Raw genomic sequence first — 21,480 nt, 5'->3', positions numbered from 1 at the left:
ACAGCACTTAGATACTCAACCAGACTAGATGATTAATTGTCCTGGGACCAGGTAAGACCAAGAGATCACAAGAAAGATATGCTTCTCTTCTCTGCAACTTCTTTCCCACAGAAGAGACGCTGTGAATGAGCTTATATATAAACGCATCACCTGTAAAATTATTTAGGTTTTAATGTGAAATATTAATCTCTAACTCATGTTCAATCTCCTCTCGTGGTGTTAACTTAAGATATGCAAGATGGGACAAGATTTTCCAAGCGAATTCTCTTAGGGGATCTTTGCTCAGTAGTGCTGTGTAAGGACGAGCATTATCATGATGGAAGATGGATCCCTTTCTGTTGATTAAAGAAGGTCATTTTTGAGTCAAAATGGCTGGGAATATTGCAGAAAAAATATGAACGATGTTTTAATAATCTGAAAATAAAAAAGTTGTAAATTAAATGATGGTGATACTGTGTAAGGACGAGCATTATCATGATGGAAGATGGATCCCTTTCTGTTGATTAAAGAAGGTCATTTTCGAGTCAACGTGGCTGGAAATATTGCAGAAAAAATATGAACGATGTTTTAATAATCTGAAAATAAAAAAGTTGTAAATTAATCATCGTGATATTTTTAAGTATGAACAATAAATGCAAAAAATAAATTACAATCGTTTTAAAAAGACATTTCTATAAAATGGCAATTTTTTTGGCATCGATTGGATAGTTATATACTAAAATAGATTCAAGATTAAGATTTATATGTAAATACAGAATTTCATCAGCTTTCTACCATGATGCGTAGACGCGCCCCAAAAGACTGTAAAAAATAACTGTGAAAAATACTGAAATATTTGATTGATGCAAAAGATTTTGCCGAATTAAAATTTCATCTTGTAAATGAAAAGTTGTTTGCTGAACATTTTTATTCATAACAATAACGGTCGTTGGTCTCTATAACTTGATTCCATCTGTCAATGAGCTTTAATGTTTCGTTTGTAAAATTTCTTGGATTCATATTTCATGCTAAAACCTAACTTGTGTTTAATTTCTTTTCGTGATGTTAATTTAAGACCATTTCAATGGTTTTTCAATCATCGAAATTGGTGATAGTCTGAGGGAGCGAGGTTGGAAGAATATGCAAGATGAGACAAGATTTCCTAAACAAAATTCTCCAAGGAGATCTTTGGTCAGTAGTGCGGAGTGGAGAGGGGCATTATCATGATGGAAGATGTTTCCCTTTTTATTGACTAAAAAAGGTTGTTTTCAGGTCAACTTGGATGAGAATATTGCAGAAAAAAATATGATGTTTTAATAATTTTAAATAAAAAGTTATAAATTAAATGATGGTGATATTTTTAAGTATGAACAATAAATGCATCAAATAAATTACAATCGTTTTAAAATGCCACTTCTATAAACTGGAAAAAAATTTTTTTTGCAACAACCTAATAATTTAAATTAAAAAAAAAGAAAATCCAGAAACTTCAATTTTTACCTTTTTGAAAATATCCTCACCCCATTACAAACGGAATAATGTCAGACTCCGACTAATAATCTAACTTTATCGGTGGAGTGGAGTAATCTACTCTGTTAACGGAGAATTAGGGTTAACGAAAAGAAACTAGTGTTCTGTTAAGTTCAGTATTGTGAACAAAGAGTAAATTCGGTACTTTTGTGGTGTTCTTGTTATTGTTCCGAAAACTTCCATCGATTCTAAACAGTAATATCATCGATTGTTGATGATGAGAAATCAAAACAACTCAGGTTTATAAAGTTGTTGTTGTTGTTGTTGTTGTTGTTCTTCTTCTTCTTCTTCTTCTTCTTCTTCTTCTTTTTCTTGTTGTTGTTGTTGTTGTTCTTCTTCTTCTTCTTCTTCTTCTTCTTCTTCTTCTTGTTCTTCTTCTTCTTTTTCTTCTTCTTGTTCTTTTTCTTCTTCTTGATCTTCTATCATCTTTATTTTTTCTATATTCTTTTCATTTTTCTTCCCTCTTTTTTCTTCTTTCTTCCCTTCTATCTTTTCTTCTCCTGCCTTTTATTCTTTTCTCTTCTTTTTCTCTCTTTTTCTTCTTCATAATATGAATCATATGTATGCATATAAACACACACACACACACACACACACACACACACACACACACACACACACACACACATAAATACACACGCACGCGCGTGTATTTATGTGTGTGTGTGTGTGTGTATGTGTGTGTGTGTGTGTGTGTGAATTCCTTGTACGAGTGTTTGTGTATTCCTGTTTTTGTTGTTGATTTTATTTCACAAATGTTTCCGTGTTAAACGATTTTGTTGTTGTTGACAAAAAAAAAAAAATCAAAGCAATTATTTTTTCTTAATTATTTTTTTCATTTTCTTCTTTTTCAACAATGCTTTCCCTTTTCTCGGTTTTTCACGCTTTTTCAATAATAATTGAAAAAAAAATTCATTCATTCATTCAATTATTCTTTGCTCTTTCCATCTGCATTTTTTTTTTTATCAGTGCAATGAGGGGGGGGTAAATGTTGATAAAGCCGACTAAAGTCAAGTCTGTACGTGTTACTATGGCAACACCATCATTGGCTGCTGCTGACTGGAACCCCCCCTCCCCCCTCTCTCTCTCTTTCTTATTTGATACACTCATCCCCTCTCGCGCACATCGTCATCGGCCCGTTGTCAGCCTCAGCCACGCAAGAAAGTATACATCAGTATTTTCACTTACATCCACACATATAACATTTAGTACCCCCCACACACACACGAACGAACACACGAACACACATATACACACGCAGTTTCCGCATCCCTATCAACATATTCGTAAATTTCTCTTAAAAATTCTTCCCCTCGCAGACTAAACCGTGGTGCAATCGATTGTCGCTCTGTCTGCGTAAACAGTAAGTAAAACTATTTGTCTTTTAATATTTTTTTTTATTAAAAGGAATGACTTAACCAATCTGTTTAATGCGCACTTAGTCTTTAGTAGTTTTCTTCAATGTGTGACTTTTTTTTTTCTTACTTCCCCTCGGTGGTATTTATTATTATTATTATTATTTTTTTTAAACATAAACGTACATGGCGGCCTGAAGAATCTTGCCCCCTCGCTATTCTTTTTTATTCTCGTCCTCTTTTCATTTTTTTTTTAACGGATTGTTATCGAATGGACCAGTCTACAAGATTATCAAGAAAAAAGTGAAAAATTCAATATTTAAATATTTGTAGGGTGCTCAATTTTTGATCTAACGTTCTAGTAAATCAATCACCAATTTTAGAACCACTCGACTTTTTTAGGCCAAATTTCGCGAATTTAGCCTTTTTTAAAAATTCACTTCATAAAATAATCGATATAAAAGGCTAAACTAATAGAAAAAGGCTAAATTCGCGAAATTTGGTTTAAAAACGTCGAGTGGTTCTAAAATGACTGATCGATTTACTATAACGTTGCATTAGAAACTGAGCACCCCTTACAAATATTTAAATGTTGACTTTTCTTCATTTTTCTTGATAATCTGGTATACTAGTGTCCATTCGATAATAACCTGCTAAAATAATTGAAAACCGACGAAAATAAAAAAAAATTAAAGAGAGGGGCGGGCAATATTCTTCAGGTCTATCAGTATCACGTACATGTGCTAGTATATATATGCATTGCATTGCTCAATGTCCATTCATCATTAATCTTATTTTTACATATTTTTTTCTCTTTAAAATAATAAGACAGACAAAACAATGGTTCCAATTCTTTAATTAGAATAATTTATTAAAGTTTGTTCGTCTTACCTGATGTTATGTTGTTGTTTTGTCTTATTAGTTTGCAAGTGGATGGAGCACTGGAGCAGCCACCTGTTCCATGTCATCATTCGGATATGCAAACATATTTTTATGAAAGCCGGAATCTAGTTAGTTTTTGCTGTTTTCGAATGAGAAAACAATAATTTTATAAATATAATATTTCGTCCGATGACAAAACATTTGGTACTTTTGTGCACTGCACTGTGCCACTGTGCTGTTGACGGACTGTGCTTTTTTTTAGATAGGAATTTTTTCCCCTGTTTTTCTGCATCAACGATTTTCAAGTTAAATTCAATTTTTATTTTATCTTTGGTTTATTAAATTGTAAGGTGAAAGTACAGAATAGTTAACAAAGTCCCCCCTCTCCATGCTTTTTAAATAATGTTATAATTATTTTTTGCACAGTCCGTATTCTGTATAAGTACAAAATATTTTATTTGTTTATAAGTAGAATCACAATTGGATACTCCAGGAAATTTACAGGAAAATGGATTTCCCGCATCGCCACTCCGTAAATAAATAAATAAATAAATAAATAAATAAATAAAATGAGAATTATTGTCCTTATTTATTTGCCTAGACATGAAGGTAGAGTTAGACACAAGGTCAGTTTTACATGTGAGGAAGATCCAGGTTCTCAAAAATGGACATTCTGGATTGGGACCAAAAATTTGAGTTGCCTCAGTTTAGAAAGAGTTCTCCTTCACTGACCGAGAACAAAAAAGATGAAGTACCTATATATATATATACTAGAATTTCAGCCCGGCGTTGCCCGGGTGTTTGGATATGTATGTTGAGCAAAAAAAAAAAAAAAAAAGTGGTAGTAGGAAGGCAGGCTCGAACCCGTACCGCAAAGGAGGAAAAGAATGGAGTAAAACCTAACGTTTATGCTGTTACGACCACCGCCAAACCGGAAGCGACATTTTTTAAAATTAAGGCTAGACAATCTAAAGGAGAGGATAACTTTAAAAAATATCGGCGAAAAAGTTACCCCCCCCTGTAGAAAAGTGCCTAGTTGAAATGGAAGATATTAATATTTTTAGCCAATTTTTCGATATTTGTCGTATGAAAGGTCGAACTTTAAAACGATACTGATCTTGGTAAAATCCGTTGCCTCTATTGAAAGTTTAAGGCAGACATGCAAACAGACATACATACATACATACATTTATATATCGGTAACTAAAAATTTTCGACTCAAACTGATGAAAAAGCTTGCCCTATCTCTGAATACACTTTATGTAAAATTTCAAATATTTAGACCAGAAATTGTCTGAGTAATTTGGAAGAGACCGCAGAGGTCAAATTTCTTTTACCTTTGACCCCCATTATGACCGCTTAAAATTTATTGTTTTGGGCTCAAATTAAGCTATTAAGTTAGATCCATGTCCAAGGGACCTATATCTAAAATTTCAAGTGCGTAGATCCAAAATTGTCGGAGGAGTTTGGTAGAGTTCTCAAAGGTCAAATCGTTGAACTTTGACCCCTTAATCGACAAATTTCTGGCCAAAAACCGATCACATCGATTTCCTCAAATCTCAGTACCCTGCATATTAAATTTCGAGTCTGTAGACTAAGAATTGACAGAGTTATTGCGTAGGGAAATGTACACAGACACACAGACACAGACACGTTCACTTTTATATATATATATATATAGAGAGAGAGAGAGAGAGAGAGAGAGACAGAGAGACAGAGAGAGAGAGAGTGAGAGGGAGAGAGAGAGAGAGAGAGAGAGAGAATTTTTTTTTTTTAAAGCCAAAGACAATGCGGGGAAAGACCGGAATTATGAAAGTAAAGGAAGGAAAACAAACAAATGTAGACGCCTTTAAAAAAAAATTCTATATATTTCTTTACCAACAATGCTTCAAGCAAACTACTACCTACTATATATATATATATATATATATATATATATATATATGGAGAGAGAGAGAGAGAGAGAGAGAGAGTCATCCACATACAGTACTGTTTCGCTGTATCACAGCTCATCAGTGCGGCTAGACAGACAGTTGTCTAGCTGCATATATATAGATATATCTATGTATATATATGTATAGATATATAAGTATATATATATGTATATATATGGATATATATATATATATACATGTATATATGTGTGTGTGTATGTGTAGTGTGTGCATATATGTGTGTATATATATACAAATGTATATATATGTATAACGATCACAACACAACATGCTTGTGCTACACATATTGTACCCTCTCGCACCCTACCACAGGTTGCACAGTGACAAATTGAAATAATGAGATGACTGAGCAGTGGTATAGTGTGCATGTTTTATTATCACGGGGTTTTAACCTCTCCGGCAGCTGGACATATACACACACATACACATAAGCAAGCAAACATGCATATGTATATATATATCCCTAGTTCTTACAATATAGTAACCCTCCAGAACTTGAGAGGGAGACTAACAGGTACTACACCTTGCCCAAGGGTGACCTGAAACTATGCAAGGCAGAGACGTTCATCTCCCTCAAGTAATATGTATACCCGCATATAAATAAAATGAAGCGTGATATCCGGAAGAAAAATCTGTCAGATATATCAGGTCTGTCGGAGGATTTCATGCAGAACCACACCTGTGATTTATGTGGTAAAATGACTTTATCCGGAGCTGGCCTAGCTAGCCACAAGCGTTCACATGGAGATCAATCTTTCTTTGATAGGGTAAATTTTGCAGGGCACAGATGTTCTGTTTGCTCTGTGGTCTGTAAATCGAGTGGAGGCCTAAAGCGTCATATGAGCGTCCACAGTAGAGCAGCACCAGTTGGCATCCCTCAATCTCAGCTTAAATGTGACCTTTGCAACAGACTGTGTAAGAGCAGGGCTGTTCTGGAGAGCCACCTTCGTTCCCACAGAAAATAGGAATTGATGCATCTTAATCACATCTCCACATGTATATATGTATGTGTGTATAAGTTGTATATATATGTATATAAAAAAAAAACGAAAAAGATATTTCAAAAGTACATGAAAAGGAATGAGTAATCAACAATAAAGCAAGGGAAAGATGATCTTCTTCTGTCAAGTGACAATCATCACCATATATATATGTACATATACGTACATATATATATATATATATATATATATATGTACGTATATATATATATATATACGTACATATATATATGTATATGTACATATATATATATATGTACATATATATATATATGTACATATATATATATATACGTACATATATATATATATATATGTACATATATATATATGTACATATATATATATATGTACATATATATATATATGTACATATATATATATATGTACATATATATATATATATGTATGTACATATATATATATATATGTACATATATATATATACATATATATATATATGTACATATATATATATATGTACATATATATATGTACATATATATATATATATGTGTACATATATATATATACTAGCAAAGATACCCGTGCTTCGCACGGAGCTTTGTTGCGCACTCGGGTACCAAAATCTGTGGGCACCTTTCCAGTAAGTTGATGTTGTAAGAGCAACGATTGCATAAGGTGATTAACATTTTAACTACCTCTTGTAGTGACTGAAATTCAATCAGGAACTTCACAAAACATTTTCATCAAAAGGAAGGTTACTTGATGTTACATAGTAAATTTTTCATTGAAGTAATTTTCAACTCTTGCTTAAATTTTATCTTGCACATTCAATACTAAAAACTTACCACAATCAGATCATGTCAGTTTTTCCTCATATCCATTTCTCGAACTTTTCACTGAAGAGCCTCAGGGTAAACTACATTTCTGCTGCTTTGATTTGGAGCCAGAATGTAGAGTTTTTCTGAACTTCCTGTCCGGCTGATGGAGACGTAGAACATACCGTGACTGAAGCAGTCTGATGTCAAGTCTACGCCAATGGTGTTAAATGTCTGACCTTGACTTTTGTTTATGCTCATTGCAAAACACACCTTCACAGGAAATTGGAGTCTCCGGAATTTAAATGGAAGTTCTGAGTCCGATGGAACTAAGGGGATCCTTGGCAGTAGAACGGTTTCGCCTTTGTAGGGACCACAAGAAATGGTGGCCTCAAGTACATTGGTGTGCAATCTGGTGATAACACATCTGGTTCCGTTTGTTGTTTTTGGCGGTTCCAAGGATCGAAGAATCATGATTGGCGATCCAATTTTGAGATTTAAAATGTGTGGAGGCATTCCAGATATCTCCAAAGAGTTTAAAAACTCCACAGGGTAGTGAACAGCTTCATATTCATTAGTAGCCGAATCAACTGACTTGTATTGCTTTGTGTCTCCTGGAAATTCATCCATTATTGAATTGTTCAAATGATTCACATTGCTGTTTAATGGCGAAATAATAGCCCTCTCAGCAAGCCAATCCGGTGATTTTCCATTGTTTTGCAGGTCTGGGTACACTTTGTCTTTCAGTTGCTTCTGATTACCGACACATTTACCAAGCGCAGTTGGAATCTTAATTGTGTCAGGTGAAGAAGTGATAGGAAACTGACCATTACCGATTTGGAGAAGCAATTTTGAGAAGTCTGCTGCAGCTGTGTTATCAGAGATATAGGCTCTCATATTAGTAGTCAGTCTCTTCACTATAACGTGCCTCCAGAGATAGGATTGTTTCAAACTTGCATTGACAATGTTAGCCCTTGTGCCATTTTTAACCACTGGGAGGATTTGACGGAAATCACCGCAAAATAAGGTTGGAATGCCACCCATGGGATTCTTGTTTCCTGTGATGTCTTGCAGTGTTCGGTCAATTGCTTCATAAGCACTCTTGTGCGTCATTGGGGCTTCGTCTACAATGATTGCAGAGGTGTCTCTAATTACATTTGCCAAGGCTGAGTTACCAGTAATTTTGCAAACTGGCTGATCCATTCGATGAGTATCCAAGGGTACTTTAAAAGTGCTGTGAAGAGTGCGGCCACCTTGTAGTAGAGTAGCAGCAATGCCACTGAATGCTGTTGCAAGCACAATCTTTCTCATGGATCTAATCTTTGCAAGGATCAAATTGATTACAAAAGTCTTGCCCGTACCACCTGGAGCATCAAGAAACATCATGTTTTTGTTCATTTCACCTTGTGCTTCCAACATTGCCATGAATGAATTGTAAACTTCTCTTTGAGAATCGGTCAGTTTTTCTTGCATATTTTCTGCTTGTAGGGAAAGTTCTTCAAGATTATAAGTAACTTCACGTTGATACTCTCTCGTGAGTCTTTCATCTCTCCCTTGCGTTGGTGCAGGTAATCCATAGCTTGCCAATGGTTGACCGCACATAAGGAGAACTTTTTCTTCAATTAGACAAAGAGTTTTATTGTAGATGTCCTCATTAAAATCTGCTTCTGGATTGTTAACTTCTTGCCTGTATCTGTGAAGAATGTCTTCAGATATTACATCACGAAAAGCCATCCAGATCTCAAGAGGATTTCTTGGCTCACAGGCTGTTAAAATTATCACAAATAGGCTTTGCAAATTTGAAGGTGATTGAGTGGCACTTGCCTCTCCTACTGCTTGATGCAAGTGATGGTCATTTTCTAGAAGGCCTCGAGCAAGGCACGCTGCTCTGTATGTTTCAAACACCTGACCATTGTATGCTCGCAAATTTTGAAATGAAGTTGGACCAGCAACCTCATTGAGCAATAGGCGTAAGAAATAACACTCCCCTGCTTTTGGACTAATCGTGTAGATTCTCCCAATGCATGGTGCCTTCCATACATCATCATTTTCAGTACCTTCAACTTGTACCCCACGCATTCTTCTCATCCATTTCTTTGTCGATTTGTTCCAAGTGTAAAACTCAGGGACTTCTACGTATTTGAGACCCCTTGCAAAGTCATCCTCATGGCAGAGTTGAAAAAATGCTGTCAAAGTTGTGGCAGGCGGTGGACCTTGGGCTCGTTCCAGAGCAGTATCAGCTGAGAACATGACACGCTGCCCATTTTCAAGATGAACAGAAAGTTGTACAATTGGGGGGAAATGTTCATGGATGGGATGTTCCAATATCCTCCAGGCCGCCTCTGAACTGCCGACATACCTTGCATTCTGGAACTGCTGGATATCATCCACAATGTGACTTTGTACTTGGCCTTGTTGGTTAGCTGCTCCATCAGTTCTTTGTAGTTCAAACACTGCTTGATCACATCCTTTATTCACGTATTTGAGGACATATTTGATGCTTTGGATCGAGCTGCAAATTTCTACGTTAATGTGAGCGTTGAACTGCTGAAGGAGGACCTTGTTGTACGGAACAATCCACTGGTTTGTTATTTCTTGATTAACATACCGACCATTTCTACGTTAATGTGAGCGTTGAACTGCTGAAGGAGGACCTTGTTGTACGGAACAATCCACTGGTTTGTTATTTCTTGATTAACATACCGACCATTTCTCTTCATCCTTATTGTACCAGTCTGGCCTCCATCTTCTGGTTTTCTTCGCCTGTACTTGGGGTAAGAGTCTTGGCCTTGCTCGGTACACTGAAGAAATTCTTTTGGGTATTTTTTGGAACATTTGTTGTCAATCATACATGGACAATTTGGATTAAATGGTCCACAAGGTCCATGCACCATATGTGCCATCACTTTAGCATGAAGATCAGATATGCAGAGATCCATTTTTTTCTGGTAGAAGTTTGTCCTCTGGGGCCTGCCAGGTGAGGATGTGTGCATGCGGCAGTCCTCTTTTTTGATATTCAATACTGTACAGGAAAGCCCTCAACCTGCCAAATCCTCCCTTTTTAATAAATTCAAGTAACTTTTTTAGCTTCTGCCTGAAAACCCTGGCAACAATATCTGGACGATCCTGAGGGTCTTGCCCTTGAAGACAATTTTCTGTAATTTCTGTCCACTTTGGATTTGTTGTGAACGTGATGAAGAGGTCGGCTCGGCCCATTCGCCGAACATATGCCATGGCATCACTTTGACGCTCAAACATGTATCGAGGGCCTCCTGTATAAGTTGCCGGAAGTACAACTCATTGACCAAACTGTTCTGGATTCCCATCCTCCCTAAGAATTGAATCTCTCAAGTTGCTATAATTGTCAGCTCTCAGGGTCTGTTGCTCACGCCTCAGGAACTGTAAACGTTCTGTTTCAATCTTGCAGTACACATCCACCAGCCATTGTTGAAATAGCCTTCGGTACCAGAGAAAATAGTTTCCAGGCCGAGTCATTAAATGGTACGAATAAAATTGCTGTTGGGTAACTTTTCGCCCATTGGATGCCTTCATGTAGATGTTGTAAGATGGAGAACCATAGGGGTACATTAACGGGTACATTAAAGTATCGTAGAGGGGATGTAGTTCGGAGATCCATTTTAATGTATCATTTCTAAAACGCAAGACAATATCCCGGTTAGCTGTTGGTTCATTCCCCATTAATATTCCAATCTCATACGTTGTTGTTGGAGCATTGAATCGCCGTGGATGCTCTTCTTGCGGCCTTCGGTCTTCCCTTATGACAACTTTATGTTCTATCAAGTGTTCTTCTTCAATCCTCTCCTTTGTTGTTTTCAGCTGACAAATAAAGCTGTTGTTCTCATGTAAAAATTCAGTCAGACTTTGGAGAATGTCTCTATTGAGTCTACTGTCACGTCCCCGATTATGTAGTTCCTCTTCCAGACTATCCAAGAAGTAGACTTGAATAAACTTTGCTGTTTCATCTTCAGGTGGTAAAAGACTCCCAATCTGGTGGCAAACCTGGCCTCGAATTCTAAAAGAAGGATTCCACCCATGTACTGCCGCAATTTTGTGACCAAATGATGTCATTGCAAAACAATTGTTATAACTGCGTAGATTTTGCAGAAAATCTTTAGAGATGGGACCATTGCCGGAGAGCAAATCTTGAAGCAACTGAGGCAGTGGTAGAAAGCTATCAAGCACAACTTTGCCAGAAGAACAACAACAACCAGGGGTTTCTCCTTTAAATTTTACAGCTGAGCAATGTTGACATACTTTGTCCATTTTTCCTATATCAGCTGTAGTGAGAGAGTCATTTTTGTTGTAGAGCAATCCTTTTCTATTGCAGTGTTCTATTTCATGGTGTCTCAAAGCAGTCATTCGTTGTCTAGCTGCCTCGTTTTCTGTCAATTGCTGGGGCAAAGTCATACTCTCTCTCCATGCAGCCTCTCGTTGTTGCCCTTGGTATAGGCGAAAGCTTCGTTGGGTTTCCGATTCATTCTGATGTCGTTGAGCCACTCTCAACTGACCTTGTGTACGTCTACTTACCTCATATAATTCATTCGATCGTAATATTGCTTCTCTTTCCAGTGCATATCTTTGCCTTTCTTGAATTTCATCTTGTGATGAATTTAACCGCCTTACAGCATGTCTAGTTCTGTTAGCTTCACGTTGAGTTTCTCTTTCCAAATCTGACAGTCTTGCTCTCCTTTCTCTTTGACGTATCCTGTTAAGTTCTAGACGTCTTTCTCTATCTGAATTGTTTTCATTGGAGCGAATTGCAGCAACTCTTAGTCTATTAGCTTCCAATCTTTCCATTCTTTCTTCCTCACTTTCGTTTCTACTTCGTTTGGGTGGCATAATTTCGGTTTTAAACGGAATTGTTTAACGATATTAATGATTGTAAATTAATTAAGCGTAAAGGAAATGTATACTAACTGAAATGGACGAACTATAAATAATATTTCTGAATAGTACAATTATAAACAATTATATTGTACCTATTTACTATGCCTTCCCACGGGACAGAGTTAGACACCAGGGTCGTTTTTTAACGTGGAGAAAAGGTACAAAAATTAAAATTGTCTCAGTCGTGAAGGATTTCTCCTCCACCGAAAGAGAACAAGAAAATGAAGTGCAGCAATCTGAGGAACAGATACTACACTTTGATCTTGACCAAAAGGAATGAATAAAAGCGACCTACGTGTGACTCATTACTTCCGGGTGTAAACGTCACAGTCTAAAAGTAATAATTAAAAAAAAAAAGTAAATGTAAAATAAATGTGATACCAACTTAGGTTAACTAAGTAAACAGTACAATTAAAACAGTTCTATTAAAACAAATAATTACTAAGATCTAGGTAATTGTTAGTCTCATTGTTATGGTTTTAAAGAAAAAAATGTGTAAAAAAAGTTCTGCTTTTGTGAGTACGTGTATTTCTTTTAAATTACATAACCTTTTTATTTTATTATTTATATCTCTTTTAAATTTATATATTTTGTTAGTAAACTGGAAGAAATTCAGTTGAATAAAACCTTGTTCGTGTTCTTTACGTTAAACTCATATTTTTATAAAAGGTTCATCCGGTTTAAAGAAAGCACTAAGTTTAAATAAGACTGGAAATAACTAATTCAATATATAAATAGAAAAATGAAATAAATATAAGCTTTAAGTCTTAAGATAGTAATAATCAAAATGTAATAAATTATTTGTAGTTCAAATCTATGATAAGACAGGCTTTCGAAATAGGCTCGACCAGAAAGATTAAATTGGAACGAAATTATAATCTCCGTGCCATTTTCAAAACAACCCCACAAAAGTAACGGTATCCTGCAGTTGGTTAAATGACAATGATTGTAAGAAAAATGTAAAAGAAAATGCGCTTATCTGTTTATTTTGACCTGTTTTATTTAATTAAAAAAAAATTGGCTATAACTGGAAGAGAGCGTTATATTTTGGGGGTTGTTTAAAAAATAGAATGGAAATAAAGTTAGTTCCGTTTTAATTGTCTTTAATTGCGGCAAGCGCTAACAAAATCGAAAAATCACTGTTTACATTCGAAATGTTAACTTTTATAGGTTTACAGGTTTGCTGACAAGGCTGGGGGTGTTTAATACAATTATTTTACTAAATTGATTTTTTTCATTTAAAAATAAAATTATTTCTTTTTTAAAATTACGATAGTTGAATTGTATTCTTTCAATTATATTGGCAAGTAAAATATAAACGATTAAAACGGAACGAAATTGAAATTTCCATTACATTTTCAATACAATCCCAAAACATAAAGCTTTGCTCGCCAATGAATTGTTTTGATAATATACGTAAAGTGAAATAAATCGAATATAAAATTAAATGAAAATATATTAAATAATTAAATGTTAAATAGATTTTGTAAATAGTACAGTTGAAATGATTAGAATATTTCCAATATGTAATAAGGTCGAGGTAATTAGTTAAAGAGATTTAATATAATGTGATATGCAAATGAGCATAAGTCATTCGATATGGGGGTGGTTTGTAGACTAGTATATAAAGAAATTAGGCAAAGATTCTTATGTCTCCTATAACAGAAACATCCTAAAATGGGTTCTAATGTTTCTCTACCAGGAGAGATCTACCCTCTTACCTCCTTTATATTTCGTTGATGATGGAGAGCTGTACACACAGACAGAAACACACGAACCCTATTACTTTATAAAAATATAGATGTACATATATATGTACATATATATATATATATGTACATATATATATATGTACATATATATATATGTACATATATATATATGTATGTATATATATATATATGTACATATATATATATGTACATATATATATATATATATGTACATATATATATATATATATATATATATATATATCTGTAAAAGTGAAATTGTCTGTGTGTATGTGTGTGTGTACATTTCCCTACCGAACTACTCTGTCAATTTGCAGTCTACAGACTCGAAATTTGACATAAGGAGTATTGAAATTTGGGAAAATCTTTTTAATCCGTTTTTGGCCAGAAATTTGGCTGTCAAGGGGTCAAAGTTGAAAGAGTTAACCTTTGAAAACTACTAAACTCCTCGGCAAATTCGGAGTCTAAACACTTGAAATTTTAGATGTAGTTTACTTGGATATGCATCAAACTTTTTAATTTGATTTGAGCCCAAAACAATAAATGCTAAGGAGTCATAATTGGGATCAAAATTTTAAAAATTGACCTCTGCGATCTCTACCAAATTACTCTACCAATTTTAGATCTTAACATTTGAAATTTTACATAAAGTCTATTCAGACATAGGGCAAGCTTTTTGGTCGCTTTTGGCCGAAGTGTTGGCTTCCAAGGGGTCAAAGTTTAAAAGATTTAACCTTTGCGGTCTCTAGCAAACTATTCAGCCAATTTTGGGTCTAAATATTTGATATTTTACATAAAGGGTAATCAGATATGCAGCAAGCTTTTTAATCATTTTTTGGACGAAAATTTGGCTGCCAAGAGGTCAAAGTTAAAAGAGTTGATCTTTGTAGACTCTACCAAACTCCTCTACCAATTTGGGTTTAAACACTTGAAATTTTAGATGTAAGTTACCTGGACATGAGTCAAACCTTTAAATATACTAGCAGTTCAGTCCGGCTTTGCTCGGGCCTTATATACTGTTCATAACTTTATATGCATACAGTGATGATCATATTTATTGGCACGGTAAAATAAAAGTTAAATTTTGTCTAATAAATTCTAAAAAAGGGATTAAATTAAAGAAAATAACAAAATATATTATGTATTTTTAACTGGCCTTTCCGATGCAGCAATCGGATTTTAGAAAAAATAAATAACAAAGGAACAACAAACATAATTGCAAAAAACCCTTGTTCAAAATTATTGGCACGATTTATTTAATAATCAATTGTATAGCCTTTAGCCTTGATTACCTTCCTCAGTTGCTTTTCATAGTTTACAACCAAGTTGTTGCACTCTTCAGTAGTAATTTTAGCCCACTCTTCCTGACAATAATCCTCCAATTGAATAAGATTCTTAGGCTTCCTTTGCATTACCCTCAATTTTAATGTTCTCCATAAATTTTCAATTGGATTAAGGTCTGGGCTTTGTGATGGCCACTCCAAAACATTAATATGATTGTCCTCAAGCCATTTCTTAGTCAGTTTAGCCGAATGCTTTGGGTCATTATCTTGCATGAACCACCAACGACGATCAAGTGAGAGCTCTTTAGCAGATCATCACTGTATGTATAGATATATGACAAGAATACTCCATGCATAGGTGAATGGTGGCTTTGTAGAAGTGCAGGATATTCTCGGGTGTAAGTAATCTTCTAGCACGATAGAGGAAACACATCATTTTGCATCAGCCTTTGCAATGTCCTCAATGTATTTGTTTCAGTTCATGTTGCCTGTGAATGTTAAGCTGAGAAGTTTGTTAGGTCTGTTCACTTCGTAGTTTTACTCACTTTGTTCGTGTGGAATTCAATTGAATACAAAATCCTATACTAAGATCAATAATTTTTTGTATGCAAAAGTTTACAAGGAATCCAATGGTGATATTAATTGTGTATTTAGTTTGTTTTTCTACAATTTGGCCTTTTGTCCAAGATCAAAGTGTAGTATCGGTTCCGGCAGATACTGCAAGCAAAGACCATATGTGGGGGAAACCCCACATATAAGACCTTGGTCAATGTAGGGGAAACCCTTCATACCAACTGTCACTATCAAGCTCCCCTACTCCCCAGGGAGTTGGTCCCCATTTCCCCTTCACTCCTCACTTTAAAAATCGGCCTTGTGCCTAATTGGCTCAGCGGGGGAGCAAATAAATACCTCAAAGTGTAGTATCTGTTCTTCAGATGCTGCACTTTCATTTCTTGTTCTCTTTCGGTGGAGGAGCAGTCCTTCACGACTGAGACAATTTTTTTTATTTTTGTACCTTTTCTCCACGTTAAAAAACGACCCTGGTGTTTAACTCTGTCCCGTGGGGGGGGGGGGCATTGTAAATAGGTACAATAATATGCGCCTGCATTCATTCCGGATATCCATAAACAGCAAAGATGATGTTTAGATTTATCTCATTTATCTATCTATCTATCTATACTCCTATAAAGTTTTTTTTGTGTGTGTGTGTGTTGATATTCATATTAAAAATCTTTTTTTTCTATTTATCTAAAAAGAAAATACAACTTTGGTATATATGGGTTGTGGAATTACATTCATCTGTCAAAGATCTAGCTAATTTGCATATTCTTTTAAACATTCATTTTAATTAATTCCTTGTTAGTTTTTTTCGGTTTTCTCATGGGATGATCATCATTAGTTAACTATTACGTGTAATTATATTCATGCAGATATTCTACATGATTTATACTTGCATAATATTTGTGTAAAAACGTTATAGCAAACATAAACCTCTTTCTATATATATTTATGTATTCGTATATATATTTGTTTTAAAAATTTTGCCTACCAAACTCCTCTCAGTTTTTGGTCTACAGGTATGAAACTTAATATATAGGGTATTCAAACACATGCGAAACTTTATATTTGGGTTTTAGCCGGGGAAAATCTGTGTAAAAGTGTGAAAATTTAAAAAATGAAATTTGCCAGGTGAAAGTCGAACGACTGCATTACGAATATGCATGCATAACATAATAGCTACTGGTTCATGTTTTAATTTTTAACCTTGCAGCAAACATGTCTTCATAACTCAGGCATTAACCTCAAAGGATAAAGGAAATTGTAAGATAAACGTTTTGGTTTCGATTTTCAGTGGTGGCGCATGTGTCATTTTTTTTTTTTTTTTTTAACTTTTCAAATCATTACTATATCTTGGGTCCAATATAATATAATAATAAATATGAAATCTGCATGAATCAAAATATCATATTTAAGTGTATTTTACGACCGGGCAATGACGGGCAGCTTGCTAGTAACTTAAAAATTGAAATTGAAATCATTATCAGCATCATGTTTGCTTTAACGTCTGTTTTACATGCTGTCATGCTTTCAGGTATATATTTTTTATTTCTTTGAAAAGTACAGAAAAACAAAAATTAAGCACAAGGCCACTCTAAACTTTGATGGAACATAAGTTGCAGAGATACTATGAAGGGAGTTGAGCAGCAAGATGTCTGTTCACATTACACTTGAACTTCTGCATGTCAGTACAGTTGAGGAAGCAGGAACCCTGAAAGGGAATTTCAAAGCCTAGCAGTTCTGAGGAAGAAACTATTAGAGTAGAAGGCTCGCTTACATCTAGGGATCTCAACTATATAGGGGTGGGACTTTGCTGCTTGTCGGGTTTGTTGGGGGTATTTACGTTGAGGGAGTACAAGGGTTCGTCGGAGCATCTACCATTAAAATACGTGTAAAACAGGCAGATGGATGCAACATTTCGTCAATGGGACAGAGGTTGAAGCTTAGACGACAGTTCAGGACCTAGCAGGTTAGCGACTCTCTTTTGAATCTTGTCCAGGAGTAAGAGACTAGTAGCAGATGCTCCAGCACAAATGTGACAACAATACTCCCTACATGGGCGAATGGTGGCCTTGTAGAGGTACAGGATATTATCAGGCATAAGTAACTTTCTAGCACATTCTTCTTTGCAGCAGACTTAGCAATACTCTCTATGTATTTGTTCCAACTCATGTTCCCATTGAACGTTACCATCCACTTTTGATCCCATACCACTACAGACTAGAGGTCTTCTTCTAGCGTTTCCGCCATTACCTTGAATATGTGTTCATTTGTTTTCCTCTCGTGTTTGTTATAGAGTGTGGTCTCTTCTTTAAACATAAGGGAGCATTTTATAAAGATAAGTTTATGGAAGACCGAGAGAAAAAAATCTGTTTTAGCAGTAAAAGCAATTTTTCGTTTCGTTGCTTTTTGTTATATAGTACTAAACTAACTGTACGCCTGGCGTTGCCCGATCATACAATACGCTTAAACATGATATTTTAATTTATGCAGATTACGTGTGTATTATAATAGGATCAGTTCTCTATTAAATATTGTATATTACGAAGAATAATTTAACTGGTAGACTAATTTGCAAAAAAAAAAAAAAAAATAAATAAATAAAAAAAAAAATAAAAAAAAAAAAAATAAATAAATAAAAAAATAAAAAAATAATAACGATAATGTCGTTCATCAAATTCCATCTGTGTTTGTTTACAATATCACGTCAGCTTATATTTGGGGTTGACAATGAATGTCCTAGTAAAGTCACTTCTGATTAATGTTTAGTTTTTAAATATGCAAATGAAGAAATGATTTGCAGCGATTGTAAATGGTACTTTTTCTTCTTTCATTGTAAATTGAATTCATTAATTTAAAAAAATTAAAATAAAATGGTGGGGTATACTTGGGCTTGAACAGGGAGATCATTTGATCTGTAGTTGAATGCTCTATCACTGAGCTATATTTGCAGATGTCAATAATTCTGTTTTTTTTATTCTTTTAAAGAAGAAATGATTTGCTAAGATTTTAGTATCTTCCTTGCCGGTGTAACGTAAAATATTCCCCTGCAAAAATTCTTTTTTATCTATAAGAAAGAAAGGCTATTTTTAGGCTGGGATTTTTTTTCGATTTGATATACTTATCAGATGAACTTCTGTACAAAACATATTTAAGAGCACTGCCAGACACATAAATTAGGTTTGTGTGAAATTTGCAAAAGATAAGCTCAGTCGTTTCGGAACCTATGAAGAAGGAACTCGCACACACATACACACAGAAAGTGGCTTTTATATAATAGTAGATAAATGAGGAATTGTTTCCATTTAAAATCCATTTAGTATTATGCATCTAAAATTGAGAAAAGCACACTTGAAAAGTGTCAGTGTAATGAGAAAGAAGCCGAAACAAAACAAAATGGCCACCAAGTTTGAACCTGATGTGTTTTTCTAGCAACTAAACTCTAATTTTAACTCGAAATAATTCCTCAATTTAATAATATTTATTAATAATAATGTAAATCAATAATACTTAACGAAAACAACAACATAAAACTACTTTTAATACACAAAAAGTTTTTTGTGTTCTTCCACAACTACAATCTTTAAAGATTACCCATTAGGGTTAGAGTTTCAGGCTCTCGAACTACACATTCTTTCGAAACCAAGTAGAAGTGTATTCGTTGTTCTTGCACCATGTTTATTGCGATATGAGATGTAGATATCATACCGAAGTAGATTCATGATAGTAGATAGCCAATTTTTTCTTCTTTATCAGTGTTTTCAGTTTCTTTTATTGAATACTAGCAGACCGCCTGGCGTTGCCCGGTCGTAAAATATGCATAAATATATTTTGATTCATGCAGAATTCTTATCTATTATAAACAGAAACGCCGTAAGGATTAAACGCACCGTTAAATTCCTTAAAAAAAAAACAAAACAATTAAATTAAAAAAAAAAACGGAAAGAAACTGAGACGTGCATACGAGTATTAGGTTCCTTTGTAAACAATTCACTTCTTGTAAGTAAAAAAAAAAAAAAAAAAGCTGAGATCGAAACCAAAACCTAAAGACATTGGGTCAAGTATGATAACCATTAGGCTAGCTTGCAACGTCTTTTTTTTTTTTACACAGGCATCACCACATTATCAAGGCCAAGATGCCACTCAAGGATAAGGGTTAAAGAGTGTGCAGTAGAAATTGGACAATATAGTAATCATTAGCAATGAAAATTCGGTAAATACGTTAACTTATATGGAACGGCTCATCAAGAACTTGTTTAGGTTAGACTTGAAGACAACCATATTTCAGCTAAATGGTATTGTTTTTTGAATATCGGAGATTTCGGGCCACGAAAATCTCGTACCAGGAGATTTCAGTCCACAATCGTGAATACCCGGAGATTTCGTAACACTTTTTTTTTCAACGCCCACGGTTTAGTTTAGATATTTTAATTTTTGTATGAAATTTTATGACATAATTTGGGTATCGGAAGAATAGTTTGTTGATATTTTTATTAAGAATAAAGAAAAAAAATATAATTGAATTGTAAAATTATTTACTATTATTGACTGAAACAAAGACATGAAGTCGGACGAGTAAAAATATTTTGGGGCGAGTATATATATATATATATATATATATATATATATATATATATATATATATATATATATACTAGATGTACTCGCGTTTCCCGATATTAAATGTAAAGTTAAATTCCTATTAAAAAAAAATCAAGTAAAAAATGGAAAGAAACTGAGACGTGCATGCGAGTATTATGTTGTTTCTAAACAATTCACTTCTTATTTAATTGGAATTCATTGAAATGTCTTTCTTAGTTGTTGTTTCACGACGTTTCGGCCAACTATTCCTCTGGCCTTCGTCAGGTGGTAACCGCGAAAGATGAAGATAATAGTCCGCAATAAAATAAATTAATAACGTTCACTTCTTGTAAGTAAAAAAAAAACATACTCGACCTGAGATCAAAACCAAAACCAAAAGACAGTGAGTCAAGTACGATAAACATTTGACCAACTTGACATGATCTTTAAAAAGTATTTTCAAGGAAGCTGTCATGCGCAGTCGTGAAATAGTTGACAAACAGACAAAAGTTTGATCACATCCACGAACCAATTTTTCAGTTTTGATCCCTTAGTAGCCCCTTTTTTCCGGATAAAAACTGATTAAAAAATTTTCCACATGTCTGATTATTCTATATACCAAATTTCAAGTCTGTAGATAAAAAAATTGTTGAGTATATAGGTTGAGAAGTGTCCACCACACATTCTCACTTTTATAGATATACAGATTACCACAACTTCCCCCCCCCTCTGTTTCTTGGCTTTCCATGTAATCATGGAGCCTAAAATGTTCACCTCATAAATTTTGTTGGGTGATTTCACCTTGAACCTTTTCAAAAGTTTAAAACACTTAGCAGGGATCAAATGTGGCCAACCACTCCTTTGCCTATTGTTTTTTAATGATTGAAGTAGCTGAACTTTATCTTAGGTATTTTAGGTTTACCAGTTGAGTGA

General features: G+C 34.5%; 1 protein-coding gene across 1 annotated transcript in view; it reads left to right on the top strand.

Moving 5' to 3' along the window:
- Positions 1-2,595: 2,595 nt before the first annotated feature.
- LOC145293285 (vitamin K-dependent gamma-carboxylase-like) overlaps positions 2,596-21,480 on the top strand; it is a 100,025-nt gene continuing 81,140 nt past the window's right edge. Inside the window, exon 1 of the mRNA XM_080139888.1 lies at positions 2,596-2,872. The gene's annotated coding sequence lies outside the window, so the exon portion shown is untranslated. The remainder of the gene's footprint in view (positions 2,873-21,480) is intronic.

This window comes from Euprymna scolopes, chromosome 14 (assembly GCF_053919585.1).
Source record: "Euprymna scolopes isolate OS-2025 chromosome 14, ASM5391958v1, whole genome shotgun sequence".
NCBI lineage: Eukaryota > Metazoa > Mollusca > Cephalopoda > Sepiida > Sepiolidae > Euprymna > Euprymna scolopes.
The sequence above is the reverse complement of the archived record's forward strand: the minus strand, read 5'-3'. Positions and strand labels throughout refer to the sequence as shown.